The following is a 16,872-nucleotide window of genomic DNA, read 5'->3' on the forward strand; positions in this document are numbered from 1 at the left end:
ACTAACTACAGAAAAATCATATTATTGACTTTAAGAATATTATCAATTATTATTTACAGCATCATAGAAAAGCTACCACCAAAAATGTCATGTTATAAAGTTATGAAAACATTTACACACGCGCGCGTATGCTCACAGATACACACACACACACACACACACACACACACACACACACACACACACACACACATGCACGCACTCAAAGAGCATAAAGAAGATTGCAATTAGCAAACCAAGTACTCTCAAGAACAGTTACTGCAAGATGTTAACATAGACAGCAAACTTAATCTGAAATGTAAAATGAAGTAATTGCAATCACTGAGAAATAAAACATACATTTTCCAGAAAAAAAATGTTTACTTCGATTACTGACTACTCTACCAAAACAGAAAATTTGGAAGACTGCATCATTGCATAGAAGAATATAAATGAAACATTTCAAAGACAAGTCTTAAAACCTTACTGTGCAAAGTGGTTATCTACATAAATATATAACATATTTTGGAAAAAAAGGAGTGGGAGGAAGAAATTATTAGGATATTTGGACTATCTAAAGAAGAAGAGGTATGTGATCTTAGATTATTAATCTTTCAATCAATTTTTAGTTTAAGTACTAACTTGAGATCTGGATAGCTTAGGCAATGGAACATTCAGCTGATCTGTATAAATTTAGCCATCTAATTCAGATATCTCATGAAACTTTTGATTCAAAACCATTCTTTCTCCTAAAAGAGAAAATTCTGAGCCAAATGACTTCAGTTAGTTATATCAATACAAAAGCCTTTCATGGGGTAAATATTTGTCCCAATCCCTCTGTGAGTCCACATATATACAACGACAAAATGACAATCTCATCTATATCGCTTTTATATCCATGAAAATAATTAAAACTAAAAGCTTACCTGTAATATCCTGTTAAAATTTGTATCCACCTTGATGAATGATGACAAATATTCCAGGATAAAAAAGAAGGCTGTCAGTTTTTAAAGAATGAATGCACAGCCATCAATCTCGACTCACCTCAATTTGACTCTGGAAGACAACAAAACAAACTAGAAATGTGGTCATATAGCAAGGCTTTCCACTTAAAGAAAGAAAAAAAAAACAAAACAACAAAACATCCCTGTTATTTGCTTACTATAAATACAACACAGATCAGTTTTTCATCTTTTCTAGCAAATTTGAGTATTCATTAAGTATTATATATAAGCACAAATGGTTCTTATTAATCTTATCAGGATTATTCCGGTAGAATTTATTTTCTTAGATGACAGTCTATCCCTTCGTAGTCATACACTGAGTTGTCTGAGCCTTCAGAATGTTTAATTACCAATAATTTAATTTAAATAAGCTATTGTTAGTCACCTTTTCTTGATCTATTACTTTTATGAAGTGTTACAGCATGACAGAAACTTTCCGGTCAGTAACTGATCAACAGTATAAAGGTCAGTTTTGTTCTATTTTTTCCACTAATAAGTCAATCTCAGCTGATAATACAGATGTGCTGAGTTCTTTTTTCCTTATATACAGTTTTAGTACTTCCCTAATTTTTTCCCATGCCTTAAGTTGGCCTCCTGACTTCTACCCCATAGCACTAGGCTAATGTATGCAGAGCTGTGACATGGTTAAGTAATAGTTAAATGTTAGAAAACTTGTCAATTAAGTTGTCCTAACCCTAAGATATAACATCTTTTTGCACTAAAGCATGCTGGTCCACTGTGGTAAGGCAAGTTGTGAGATCCTGAAAGTCGACTTTGGTGTAACTCTAAACGTTAATTTTAGCTGACTCCACTATGGTAGAAGAAAATGTGGAAGAAACAGCTTCATGACTGGAATTGCTCAATGGTTGTGTAACATTCAATTTCAAGATTAGATTTAATTTATTATTTAACATGGAGTCTAAAATATGGTTACTCCTGACTGGTGCAGTCTACAGTTGAAAGAGCCCATTACTATATAGCATATAAACAAATTCAGATGCATTTTTGTGAAAACTTAGTTTGTGTACCATTTTATGCATCAGTAATTAGAGTCACATACCACAAGTAACACTTTATTATTCATTACTTCAACTAAAAAAGTCAAGAATTCAATGTGTCTGCTATAACCATTCATATTCTAGAAGCTTAAAATGGCTAGTGCTCTACCAGTCACTAGCCCAAACCTCATAAATTACATTGCTTTTCCACCATCCAAGCTCAATAAATTATATAGCCCTTCCAGAACCCTGATTTTTAACTTTAAAACCTCAACTCAGTGCATAACTCTGACTTGAAACATTGCTATGTAACTCTAAACTCCCCTTCTGCTCCATAACCCCCAGTGCCCCTCTTGATAACTTCAGAAACCTAATGTAAACTTTCACACCTCCCAATCTCTCCTCACAGCTCCTGCACATACCCTACTCAAACTTACCTTCATGTTCAAGAGATGTCTGAACAATATCTGGCCTCAAACATGAGCAGCAGCAGTCTAAGCAAACCGCGAGATGCACTTTGACCCCAGTATTCCTGACAGGACGGAGGCACATGAAGTGCACTTGAATTCAGTATGCTGATTACTGCTCCAGTTTATATAGCTACTATCTCCCTGATGCTCTAGATAAAGATGTTAAGCATATCAAGTGCCAAACCTTCATTATTCTTGTCAGAGCACATTACATTTACTGAAATAAAACAATGGAATATAACATATACACCTCCTACAGGTCTGTTCAGCCTGTCACAGTAAAATTCCTGAAATCTAACAAGGCTAATATGTGTGACATCCTAGGCTTCAATGACTGTATTATTTTCTTGCTGCTGATTGTTACAATTAGTTCAAGTTCATCTACTTATTTGCCTTGGCTATGTGCAATGGCATAACAAATCTTTAAAAAATGATCATGTTTGAGCCGCTTAAAAGAATGGCCCAACCCGTGTATTGCCTTTTCCATTGACGATTTATGGAACTGTAAAGCCTTTGGCAAAACAATTACTACCTACTCATATCTGAAAAGAGTATTTATTCCAATCCACTTGCAATCAAACAAATAAAGTAAAAATGAAAATAGCAGCAATTCCAGTGTTGTGCCTTAAGGTAATCTCATGTCTAGAGTGCAGGGATCTGAGAGAGATATTACCTTCTCAGGTATGCCTCATGCATGATGGAAAACCCAGCTTAGTGGCCAGACTCAGTAAAATGTGACAGCAGTGTTGTATGATTCACTCAGTCAAAATGTTTTGATAAGTATGTCAGTGTAATTCCTGTAATGGTTCCTGGTTGAGTGTTAACAATAGTTTGCTATCCTTATACATTGTTTGTGACCTGCTTATAATCTAGTCCACATTAGATATCAGTATACAAATAGATTTAAAGAATATGTCAGTTGGGGACAGGAAGTTTTTGGAGTATGTTGAAAATGGGCTAAGAAACAATATAGGTTGTGTAATAGTTATTATTTCTACTTCATTGTGATAGTTTCATCCTGAAATGCCCTTTGACTAATAAGTTTTATGAGTGGGCCATTTGTAAATACATCATCTTCAAAACATTGTCTACTGTAAATAAAATTATATGTTACTCAGTAACAGAAAAAGCTGTAAATGCTTATACCCAATATCCTGGAGTATACAATAATACATATACATATAGCAATGCTAAGTCAATTAATGCCAACTCTTGCAATGGTCAAGCGGCAGTCAGAAGTATTTCAGTTACATGGCCTAGGGCAGACACAATGTGATGCAGGCATAGTAAACACTTGTATATTAGATAAAAAAAATAATAATACAACCCTCTTGCACAGATTATTTATAAAACTTAGCAGTGCATGTCCGAATAACATTCCTGAATATATTTATCTTCACGTCAAGGGAATAATGCTAAATTATCCCATGAAGTCTATACCATATATGTACTGAAGAAATTCAGATTCATTGAAACCAGTTACAACCGAATTTTCAGCTGTCCGATCTTTTATGAAACCGCATGCTGTCTAAACTCTGCATCACATTACCCAAATCATGCAAAATGAGAAAAAGATTAAAGCTGTTTGTTACCTGACTTCATCACAGACATGAGCTTATTTATATGGCTCTCATGAATCACACCATGAAAGCCAGAGCCTGAAACCACCTTTGTTTCTAGCAATGTTCCATTCTTTTATTGTACTTCTGTCAAACACTTCTAAGTGTGCAACACCGAAATGAGCAAAGTGGCTTACCTCATTATGTGTCATCACAGAAACTGACTTTCCAAACATGCAAGTCAGCCTTAAACACACATATACCTAACTGTTGCTACAGCAAGCCCTTTGATGAGGTCCTGCTCTTGTCATTCAAGTAATGAACATGAATGGGATGTAATACACACCAGAAATGAAGCAATTTCAGCTATTTTCTTTTTATTTCTTTCTTTAAACTTGCTATTCCCCCTGAAATTGAATACATGCTTGAAATTAGTTTATAACCAGGATTTAATATTTATATTTCCTGCAAAGGAAATGCATGAATAAGTTGAATACATGGGTCCAAGTAAGTCATAATTTCTGGGCACAGTGTGCATTGTGGTAAGAATACTCACTGAATGAGAAACAAAGTAGCTACCATGAATTTGTCCCATTAGGCTATTTCTAGGATATATAAATTGGACACCCTTTGTTAACGGCCTTAGAGTAGCTAACTGGGGAGTGTCTGGTGGTGGTAATAACTACCTTATAGTCTGGACAGAAGGGGGCATAGGTAGTAAACCTGTGCCAGCCTTTTCTAGGTGTGTGTGTGTGTGTGTGTGTGTGTGTGTGTGTGTGTGTGTGTGTGTGTGTGTGTGTGCAAATCAAATCTCTCAGTGGGTGTGTGTCAGTCACTTGGGGTAGGGACACAAAGCACTGGGTTTGCAGAAAGGGTGCTGGATGACTTGGTTTGGACACTTGGCTGAGGACTTAAGCCTACAGCTGTACCAGTCTTACTGGGTACATGCAGGGAGACAGATCTAGAGACATCCAGACCCTGGGCTGAGTGCGTTCCCTGTGTGCTCTTAAGGGAAATTGTACTTGATGCTGAAAGGTCTGCATCTGGAAATACTGAGTGTATCCATTTGTATTCCAAGTGAACGTCCATCACTAGTGCCATTGGTGAGGATTCAGGCACCTTGAATACTGGCCCAGCATGGAGATGACACATATTGGTGGCATTACATATTGGTTGTCAGTGGTGGGATCATCACATGCTCACATATTGTTGAGCATTGGTGTGGATATTGAATTCCTGTAGCCTGTAAGCAGTTGTCACTAAAAAAGGTGCACTCTAAGCATCCACGTGGTAGACATTCAGAGCTTCATATGACAATAGCTTTATTTATTTACTTCTTGGTAACTTAGTTAGTCAGGAAGAGCAGGCAAGGATGCCAGCAGAGGATTAAGGCTAGCAGACAAGGAACCAGTTGGCTAAGTTGTGCCAAGGCAAATGACTTGTGCATGCCAACCTGACTAAATGGGAAATAATTGCAGCCTTAATCACAGCTGCATCACAGACCAGTAACCAGGAAGACAACCAGTCTGTTGATGGGGACTTGCAGCTCTCAGAAACAGGGCAGTTCAACTTTTCCTCACAGGACTTAAAAATCCATCTGGAGATCAGAACTGGAGTCCCAGTGTTTGGAATTAGAATCAGCAGAGACACTGCAGCATTTGGAGGTCAAAAAAGAATTGACAGAGAGATTGCAGTATTTAAAAGCCAAAAAAATAAGAGGCAGGTGTGACATGAAAAGGAAATGCTGAATCTTCGCCAGGGTCGTGGAGGTAATGGGGAAGGGGCTGACCATACTCTAGAAGCAATAAAGGTCAATAAACTTCTTCCTCAGTACAAGGAAGGTGATAATTGTATTCATATATTTGAAAAAGTATGCAAACAGTATAATGTTGACCGAGGGTTCTGGGTACAGTTGCTCACCCTCTTACTTCATGGTAAAGCTGTAACTGTTGTTTCCAAATTGCCTGATACTGATTGTTTAGATTATGATCAAGTTAAGCACTGTTTATTACAATGTTTTAAGTTAACATCTGCAGCTTACAGAAAAAAGTTTTGTGAGCATAGATGCAAGGCAGATGAAAGTGTATGTGATTATATTGCTGAACTAAGCACTTATTCTCATAGGTGGGTGATTGGGTGTCAGGTCACCACTTTTCAAGGGCTAGCAGACCTTTTAGTGTGGGAACAAGCCCTTAGCACTTTGCCTTAGGACATGAGAATCTGGTTGGCAGGCAGGGAATGCAACTTTGTCAATGAGCTAGGGAAAAAAGGAGACCTATACCTAACAAGGAGGGCAGAACTGTACAGGAAAGGGATACCCAGTGCTGCACATGGATATAAGGGTCCCATGGTGGGCAGCCTACACTGCTCCAACAGAGTCCACCAGTAGCAGGGGAAACCACTAGTTCAGGTACACAGCCAGGATCAAGGGTTAAATATTTTAAATGTAACCAGTGGGGCCATGTAGCATATAAATGTCCATGGAGGTGAGGTGGGGGACAAAAGGTGGGGGAGCCAGCAAGTGGGAATAACAGAATGCCAGTGGTAAGTTGTCTGGAGACAACAGGGATACCAAACTACCAGCAGAGCTTATATTCAATCTTGGTGGATGGAAAACAAGCCACTGCCAAAAGAGACACAGCCTCTGATATAACCATTGTGAAGCCTGCAGTGGGTAAAGAGTAGCAGTACTTGCTTGGGCAGTCCACTCCAGTCAGAGCTTTAGGATGGATCCCATTGCAAATGCTTTTGTCCAGGGTTCACCTTGACTGTGAGGGTGGAAAAGGATGCAAGCAAGTAGCTTGTTTTGAGGATATCCCTGTAGATGTCTTGACAGGGAATGATTTTGAGAATGCAGTACCTTGCTGCATGCAGTGTCACACAGTCAGCCTTAGAGACATGTGGGTCTGGTAGCCTTGGGAAGACCCAGACAGACTGGAAACCTGAAGACAGGGCTGATGATGTTGCTACTTTAGGGAGGGAGCTACCCTGTAGCAGTGAGCCTGAAGAAGATCCACAGATGTTGGTCAGTATTGATGTTCCCTTGGACAGAGTGACTGCAAAGGCAGAGGTGAGTAGCAGTACCCAGGCTGACAGTGAGGCACCACTGTCAGAGGATGCCAGACTTCCTGTGGAAGAGGAGCTGGGAAGAGTTAGAATGAGAGAGTTAAGACAGGTTCAGCTCTCCGAACATACACTAAGAGGCTTGAGTGAGGTAGCTAGGGAGGCTCCTGATTCTCAAGGAAAAGGTGATTCTGTATACTGTAACAAAAGGTTACTCTATAGAGAGTAGACCCCTGAGGGTGTGCTAAAAGGTGAGGTAATACAGCAGTTGGCACTGCCCAGAGCCTGGCACTTCTAACCATAGCCCATGACATTCCCTTTGCATGTCATATCAGCATAAAGCATACCAAGAGACATATTATGCAGAACTTTTATTGGCCTGGGATTGCCAGGGATGTAACAAGGTACTGCAGGACCTGTGAGCACTGCCAAAAAGTAGGCAAGGCAGGAGACAAGGCAAAAGCTCTCTTGATACCTTTGCCTGTGATTGAGCAGCCATTTCAGACAGTAGCTATGAATATTGTGGGGCTTCTGAGTACCCCAAGTTCCACAGGGAAGAAGTATATCCTAGTGGTAGTAGATTATGCTACAAGGTACCTGAGGTTGTGCCTATGTCCTCCATCAAGAAGGAGAAGGTGACAAATGCTTTGCTAGAAATTTCAACAGGGTAGGTTTCCCAAGAGAAATATTGACTGACCTGACAGAGGTGCCAATTTCATGTAAAACCTGCTGGATAGTCTATGGGAGTGCTGTGGGGTGAAGACCAATTGTCTTGTGGAGAGGTTAAACTCTACACGGAAAACCATGCTATGGGCATTTTCAGACCAGTTTAAGAGGGATTGGGACAAATATTTATCCCATCTATTGCTTGCTCACAGAGAGGTACCCCCAAAATCCACAGTTTTTTTCACCCTTTGAGCAGTTGTATGGGCATAACATGAGAAGACCTTTAGATTTGACTCATGATGAGTGTGAAGGTGAGTGGGAATTCTACAAGGAGTCTGTTGTGCCATATGCTGCAAACCTCAGGGCAAGCACAGGGAGCTCATGGGCTTGGCCCAGGAGAATCTAGCAGGAGCCTAAGATCAGAAGAAGATCTGTTATGACAGCCCCCATTATACTGTGTAATATTAATACTAATACAAATGGTAGTAGTTCACCAAGATTGCTACACCTTTTGGAGTGGCCCACACAGTGTCACAAAATAAATATAAGTGCGCTCATAGGATTATAGGAGGTTTCTAGGCTATTGGCCCTGAGGCCCTTATAAGCCTAGCCAAGAGTTTAGCCCATGTTTAGACAAATCATCTCCCAATGCCCTTGTCCAGTAGGGACATGGGTGGATTCTCAGGGGTATATTTTCTGTTTTCCATCCAGTTATCCAGATTGTGTTTAAAAAGGGGTAAAGAGGATCTAGCCATTCTTAGTATCTCAGTGCAGGAAGGGTATTTGATAAATGTAATTGCACCTGAACATCAGGTTAGGATCCAGGAAAAGGTTAAGTAAGGCAAAAAAGGATAATGACAGAAATATTGCGCTCTTTGTAGTAGAAAAATAAGAAAAAATGGCATGAGTAAGTAGCAAGAATTAATTAATCGTGGACATGACAGTTTTTAACAAGGGTTTTAAAATATAGAACTGTTTAGGAGCATTCTTGGAAGAATGATTTCAACTGATGTAATAAACTTGATAAAAGTTTATATGATGTAATGTTTGTTTCTTTTATTACTTATGCGTATATGCATGAATGTATGCTTTGTTGACTGGTTTAGTCTCACTAGGCCAGTGGCATCTTCTCAAAGGAGACTTGAGGTAGCACTCATATTGACTTAGGGAGATTTGACCAGGACATCAGGAAATTTCCCCTGATCTTTGGAAGATATGGAGAATTTATGAAATGGTGCCATGAATATGGTGGATGGCTATAAGATGCAGCAGGAGTCAGAAAAACGACTGCATGAACATGGAGGACATGTGTGACCTGAAGCAGCAGAATTTTGTAGAGGTTACTAACCTTACACAGAATGTATTATCAGCTTTCACTTTGCTTCACTTTATGGACAAGGAGGACCCTTGTGGTGGTGAGGATCGGTCTTGGACAACAGCTGTTCAGAGACTTGGAATGAAAAGTACTCCTGAAATGAAGATGGAGGATTGTTTCCTGCAAGCAGTAATTTGACTACATAAAGGGAACAGGAAATGATAACGGGGGGGTGGTGGGGGTGGACTGGGTTCTCTTGGTAATTTGGTTGTAGCCACATGGAAGGGGCGGGTGTTATTCTGAAATGTGTGGAGGTTTTTCAGAAAAATTCATTTGTCCATATTACCACAAAAAAGTCTGTGCATTGTTTAGCTGTGTTGTATGGGGTTGTATGGGATGATCTAATTCAGCCACTGGGATTTATGGCTAAGGACAAACTTTCTTTGATTCATTTAGGTAGAGAAAGTTTTTGTGATGGTGCTTTTGAGTCCTTTTCATTGTGTCAAAAGTTGTGGAAACCAATTTAAAAAATGTATTCCTCGGAATTACATTGATATTCCTTCTGTTCACAAGTGTAAGATTATAGTAGAATTTGCACTAATGTTGTTGAAAATGTTATTATAGGCTTTTATTCATTTTATGTGTAATTCACTGCATTCTACTCCGCACAAATAAGATGATAAAATCTATGAATTATGATCAGGGAATTGTTTCTTTTGCAGAAGGATGACTAAGACGTTTTACAACATATTCCTTGTGTAATTAAAATAAATCAAGTGAAAGCTTCTTCCCAGTATAGAAAACAAACAAAAGTATTCAATTTAATGACTGCCCAGAAAGATGTACAAAATGTGTTTAGCAAGGAAACATTGGTCAAAACTGGGGGAGTTTTTGTTATAGAAGTTGGTAACAGGTACATTTCTGGATAGACTGTACAGAAGGAAAGGATAACAACATTCCTGTATCTGAAGAACATTAGCAGGAAGTACTTCAACAAATGGTGGGCATAGGGGGTCGTGTGAAAGACAAAAGGCTAAGAAATGTGCAATTGAGGATGAGAAGCCGCTGAAAAAGTGCATCAAATGGAATGATATTAAGGTAGCGTATACAAGTTTGCTTGCCATGTCTGAAGGGGAGCAGAGCTTAAAAGATGAATTGGACATGGAAGACTTTAAGGGTGGACAGCACATATAGGAAGGTGGGAACAAGAGGAATCTTTACATCATCAAGTTACAATTAAGAAAGGTGGAAGAGAGAAAACTTCAAGAAGTTATATTAAAGCATTTTGATACTAAAACTGGGAAAAAGTAATTTGTACATTCCCTCATTCAGTGTTAATAGTATCATAACTGTGGTTCATCATTTGGCAATACTGAATTGGGGCCAAAGGGATTTTCAAGATATTATATGCTTAGATATTACAATTTATCAGGAATGGCCAGGATAGACAGAGAAATGCAATAGGGTAGTCTGCTTTATGATCTTTAGGGTCAGATATTTCTTCCAGTATTGCTGTCCTCTTTAAATCATGGGAGAGTCATATCTATCGATATATAATGTTTCAGAAAACAAATCCAGGGTAACTTTTACAATAACCAGTTTTAAGGACAATAAATATATATTTATCTTTCTATATCAGGCTGTCTATAATAATAATAGAGGCATTTAACTGCAACCACAGACAAAAAAGGAGATGTTAAAATTATGGGTAATATGATGGCTACAAAAAAGATGATACTTGAGTAAGAGAGACCATATACATATAGGAGGGATTATTTGTTGACAGAGATTGACTGTGTAAGTTATAGTTCACAGTTATGTTAGAGTGAATGTGGAAATCTGGTTGTAAGTTTTTCAGCTCATTCCACAATATGTCTAGTGGAGGACAAGTAAGTCATGAGGGTACTTAGGGTGATTAGCATTACGGGACTTATAGTGTCACCCAAATCTTCTGTGGTCCCTATCCACATTTAGTGATCAAGAAGCCCCAGAAGTCCTGCTTCTGTCTTCTTTAACTAAGTGTCATGGTGCCAGAGCATGTCCTTGCTCAGAAAGATGCTGCATTTCTGTCCTTTGGAAGCAGCAGGAATTACTGCATTGTATTACTTTGTCCTGGCAGAGTGCTCTGTGTTAAATCATTGCTTTTTTTTCCACTGGAGCCGCCTTTCCCCCCTTTTAAACCTCTCACATTCACTTCCCATGTATTAAGTAGTTACAAGGTATTTGCATTCAAATCTTTCATGCAGAGTGAGGGAATACATCTCATAGCAATTGTTATTCTCCAGTTGTATCCTCTATTTTTAAAAGTCTTTAATAAGTTTTATTTTTTTAAAAATCACATGAAGCCTTCTTAACTGACGATAAGACTTGTGGGTTTACTGACTGTGTTTTTTGGACTAAGAGACATGGGAGGTTAGCCTTGTTCAGGTCAGCTGCTCAAAAAATATATTGAATCTAGTCAAACTGATGACAAAGGCTCCAACTGGATCCTTACCCATATTACTATAGGTGATGATCTCGGGTTCCTATTAGTTTGTTGAAACTCTGTTTACGCGAATACAAAATCATCGACACGTATTGCTCAAAATATGTAATCGTCGAACGTGCAAAACTGCAAAATTCAAAATGTCGAAGTGTTTTGGTTGTCTGTGGTATAGCTCCGTAAGGTAAGCGTGGAATAGTTACAGATCTTAGGGTTAGGTTGTGTGTTAAGGTAAGTGCATAGATATGTAACATGTGTAAGATTTTGTGTAGTGTTAGAAGTAGGGTTTTGTTAAATGTATTTATGTGTATCATTTATTTTGTTTGGATATATCTCCGTAGGTGACGTGTGCGGTAGTTATGGACCTCAGGGTTAGGGAGGGGTTAAGGATAGTGCATAGATAGTTGTGTATGTGGGGTTTAGGGTAGGGTTAGAAGTTGAGTTTTCATGCTTTACTTTAGGGCTAGGAGTAGGGTTTGGTTAGTGTATGTATGTGGTTTATTTATTTTGTTTGGGTAGGTAGTATGTAGCGGATGGTGGGGTTGGCCGACTATGAACATTCAATATTTTAAATTTCATGGTTTAGTGCATTCGGTATTTTCATGGTTCGAGTAATACGTGTTGATGTTTTGGTATTCGATGTAATGGATTTTCATTGATTAAATATAGACATGATGATCTCCACTTATCTATTGCTGCAACAATTGTCTTCCTCCCTCCATCTAGTATGAACTTAGTTCAAGTAACTTTATTAGAAATATTTCCACAAGACAGTAAGTGAAACTGCATCATTCTTGGAAACTTAAATAATAATGCACATTGGTGCATTAGCATGGATTTTCAGCCCAACACCTTGAGTGACCATTTCCTTATCCTCTCTTCCTGGACTTTCAAAACAAAATAGGGACTATCTCAAGTAATCATCAGCAGACCATTTCTAAATCCTAAAGTAATACAACATTTCTCCTTCTACATAACTTACATTGATCCCATCTGTACTCTCTTCAGGATATTACTTTTGACCTGTTTTACTTTACCAGTATCCTGTCACATATATAAGAAACACTATTTTCTGTCACTTAAAGAAGGTTAAGATCAGAGCCAAGCTCTTGGCTTACCAGCGAGATAAAAAAAAAATGAAAGATAGGGACACAGCCTGAAAAATATGGGAAAAAAGTCCCGGCTAATCAGTACCTCCATCAAAGTAGCATCACCCCTAAAACAAACTACCAGAATATCAACAAATAGTGTAAAATCATTTTTGAACACAAAAACAATTTTCACTTTCTTCAAACACTAAATTGTTGTGGAAAGAACTAAAGCAACTCACTAGAAAAATTACCAAACAATCAAACAGCCCTTGGAGCAGTCAATGAAAAGATCATAACAGTGTCCCTAGAAAATTAAAAAAAACTCCTCCTTTCAACTATAATGGAGGTCACTAGTTGATTTTCTCTCCCTATTTCTAAACAACAAGCGGATAACTTAAACAGACCCACACACTATACCCTCTAGTTGACTATGCTGCCACTTTTCATTTTTGGGGCATTTCACCTAAAGAAACTAAAGCACTACTCCTAAATCTAAACAACATAGGCTGCAAATTAAGTAAAATACACCATACATTTCTCAAACTAGAAGCAGAAAAAACTGTGAAACAGCTTACACACATCTTTAACTTATTGACCGCCTTAATCCTAAATTAATTCAAACACAGCACATTTAGCCTGTTAACAGCCTTAACAACTGACACTGATTATATCTATAATAATAATATGAACAAAACCCTTATTATATCTAAAATATTCAAAGATATGACAAGAGCATTTGAAAATGTGAACCATAACCTCCTGTTCTGCACAAACTTATAAAATGAACTTTGGTAACAACACTATTTCATGGTCTCAAAAATACTTGAAAGATAGAACCTTTTAAGTTTATTATAACAACAACTTCTTCTGATATAAGCACATCAAATATGGGTACTAATACAAGCTTCAGTACTGGATTCTTTACTATTCACCATACTCATCAGTGAAGTGACCCTTGACCTACCCAAGCTCAGTCTCATAATATATGAGGATGATATATTCTTGCTTGACACTAACAAACAGCACTATTTTCATCTCATTGCAATTGGACACACCCAAACAGGCTCATAATCAATGCCACAAAAGTAATATCATGCTTTTTGTTACACCAAAAAAGCTTTGCCCTGCTACTTTACAGACCTAAGTGTTATATTTTTCAAAATGTTAAGTCACAAAAATACTTAGGCTAACTGTAAAGTCACTCCTCAGATTTACAAAGCATACAGAGAACATCACCTACAAGATTCTCTGTCAACTAAAACTCTGTTATTGAATCTCTCAGCTTTTGTCTGCTTCAGCAGGGAAAGCCATTTCCAAAAATGTTTTGCTTCCTGAGGTGGAATATACCCTACCCCTGGTCACAATTTATTCTTATTATACCCAAATGTTTCAAAGCGCTGAGACAAAAATACGTAAATTTGCTTTGCTGGCAGACTTCATCTCTCATCACTGGGACGTACTGCATATATTTCTCACAGTACTCCTAGACACCATATTATTTAAATGATTCATTTGGGTTAATGCCCCCTGAGAAGAACATTGTCTGTCAGAGAACAAAACTGCTCCCTCACAGATTGCCAAAAGAGCAGTCTCACATTGGCTGGACCAGCCTTTCAGCTAGGAATTGTTCAAAAAGCTTTTTCTAGATTTGGCCCAGCTCTGTGGAACACTCTACCCTCATGTTAAAAACAATAAAATCCTAGAATCCTTCAAAAGAACCCTAAGGGAATTTCTGTTCTAGTATGCCTAGTGCACCCAATTTCATACTACTCAATAGAACAAGCTCTCATATATTTATTTTCTCTACACAATGTAACAATAAGACAGTATTGTATCTTCAGTTCTACAACATGAACACTTTGTATGCACGTTCTCTGTCTTCTTGTAAACAATATGTATACTATACTAATGTGTTTAAATTTGAATGTTATTTTGAAAATATGTCATGTTTGTTTGAAATACTATAATCTAATTTAAACCTAGTTGTTATTCTATTGTACTTTTGTACCTGGGTTGTAATTGAAACGATCAGTAGAACAGCTCACTAACCTGGTAATCAAATTGCTAAATAAATACAAAGCCTCTTAAATTTAGATAAAATATATTTTTTGTACCTTTTGGAAAGGGATTTTGGAAATAAATAAGGTTTCATATCACAAGTTTTTTGGTCTTTAAGATATAATTTGTTTGAGGGTCATACATCTGTCTGCTGTTTCCATGAATCCTGGGCAGCATTTTGGTTAAAATATTAATCTAAATTTCAAGACATGCATAGGAAGTTTCAAAGGCTACAGGATGTATGTTAAAAATAGGTGTATCAAGACTTGCATTCTCATTAAGAGGTAGCATTAAGCTCAGACTCCTTGTTAGTGCATATATTTCATTAAGAGATACATCGGATAACACATAAGAATATTCAAGATGCCCAGCAATGGCATGCTTATATAGTTAGGGGAAGGAGAGAAGTAGAGTCCACCCTTTTAGCATAAAACATACAACAAAAAAAATAAATACAACCTGGTATCTTAAGAATACATATGCATATACACATGTATATGTATACATATATGTGTATGCATATGAATATTTATATGAATAAATGTAAATGGCATATATGACAGCTTTGTATATTTTATATCCACAAACTCAGGCAGATGGGACTTCAGTTTAATTTCTTATCAAAAAACAACACACTCAGGAATGAAGCACTCCCTTTATGATGCACTGCAGGGTCATTAATGGAGAATAGATTTGAGCATGAGTTACAGGAGTGGAACTCATGGCATTTCGTTGTGCTTGTACAATATATGGTAAAAACAGCATTATTTTCTGAAATACATATTAATGATCTAGGGATGGGAGACATACTTTTCTAAATGAATCTACTTTGCACTTTATAATATCAGAGAAGAAATATAAAACATTTAAAATGATTCTAGAAAGGAAAATTTGACACTGTATTGTTGAATATAAGAAGATGTGACAGAGATTGTTATTGAGGAAGAATATGAAGGCAACTTTGATTGCTGGTTCACACCACAAAACATGCCTTCGCATCACCATTAATGATAAATGCATTGTAACTGCACTGCACTACCTAGGATTATGTAGCTTTGTAATTATTCTATACATTTGTGCTTATCTATGTCAGAATATCAATTTGATTTTATTCATTTGTATTCTGCCTGATAGAGGAGCTTTTCCTGTAAGCAAGTGTAAATAAATAAGAAAATATGTTTTATCTAATATCATTTTAAAGTTATGGCACATCATTATTAAGATGTGTTATCATTTATCCACTCTGCTACAGTCCACAATCCACTCTGCTACAGGCCCAATGAAGGCTCAGTGTCTCTCCAGTTAGTGTTTTACAACTGTAAATGCCTATTTATGTTGAATTGTATTAGACATTTTACAACTGTATATGTTTATGTTGAATTTCAAGCCTGTACTCCAATCTGCTTACTTACACTATCAGACTATTTACCCCACTCATAGGACCAAACACTGGGACTGGGTTAGCCCCGCTCCGCCACCACGCCTTTCGGCTCGCCTCCCTCCCTGCCCCTTATCCCACCCGCCCCACTGTGTCTACATTTATAGCCACTAGGCCACACCCCTACTTCCTCTCCAACCTACACAACTTCCTCTCCAATTCCCCCCACCACCACTTTACTGTTTAACCACTACTATTCCTCTGAAGCACATTGACCCACCCATTGATGACATATAACATGTCTATAAATAATTATAAACTCCTTCCTCTTATCTTACCACTCTTAATTCTGCCATACTTTCTTACTAGCTATGAAAATCTCACATTCGTAGGTTTCTCTTATCCAAAATGCCAAACCAAGACCCCCCTACCTCCACTGACTGCGGAACTTGCCCACTACTACACTACCCCAAAATTATAAATTCCAACCACTTGCTTCTAAAAAAACCACTCCAATCAACACCAAAATCCAAATATGAACTAAAACTACTATTCAAAGTTATTAGACTACTAGCGTATCTAAGAAAAAACATAACCAAAGATGGGGACATCAATCCTAATCCAGGCCCAACCTTAACTCAAAATCCTACCAGCCCACCACTCTCCCACCGACTGGTCAACTCCCTCCTAATATGCTACTTAAACATTAGAAGCCTAAACAATAAGATACATAGCCTGCATGCTGTACTAGCCACATACCTCCCCAACATAATGTGTCTATCTGAAACATGGCTCCGGCCATCAACCAA

The 16,872-nt window shown here is 37.8% G+C and overlaps 1 long non-coding RNA gene across 1 annotated transcript in view; it reads right to left on the bottom strand.

Annotated features, from left to right (window-relative positions):
* Positions 1 to 16,872, bottom strand: part of LOC122815521 — a 1,099,169-nt gene that overhangs the window by 182,625 nt on the left and 899,672 nt on the right. The window contains exon 3 of the long non-coding RNA XR_006366960.1: positions 906 to 1,035. This is a non-coding gene — a long non-coding RNA (uncharacterized LOC122815521). The remainder of the gene's footprint in view (positions 1 to 905; positions 1,036 to 16,872) is intronic.

Source organism: Protopterus annectens, chromosome 11.part0, assembly GCF_019279795.1.
Source record: "Protopterus annectens isolate FY-2018-M chromosome 11.part0, PAN1.0, whole genome shotgun sequence".
NCBI lineage: Eukaryota > Metazoa > Chordata > Ceratodontiformes > Protopteridae > Protopterus > Protopterus annectens.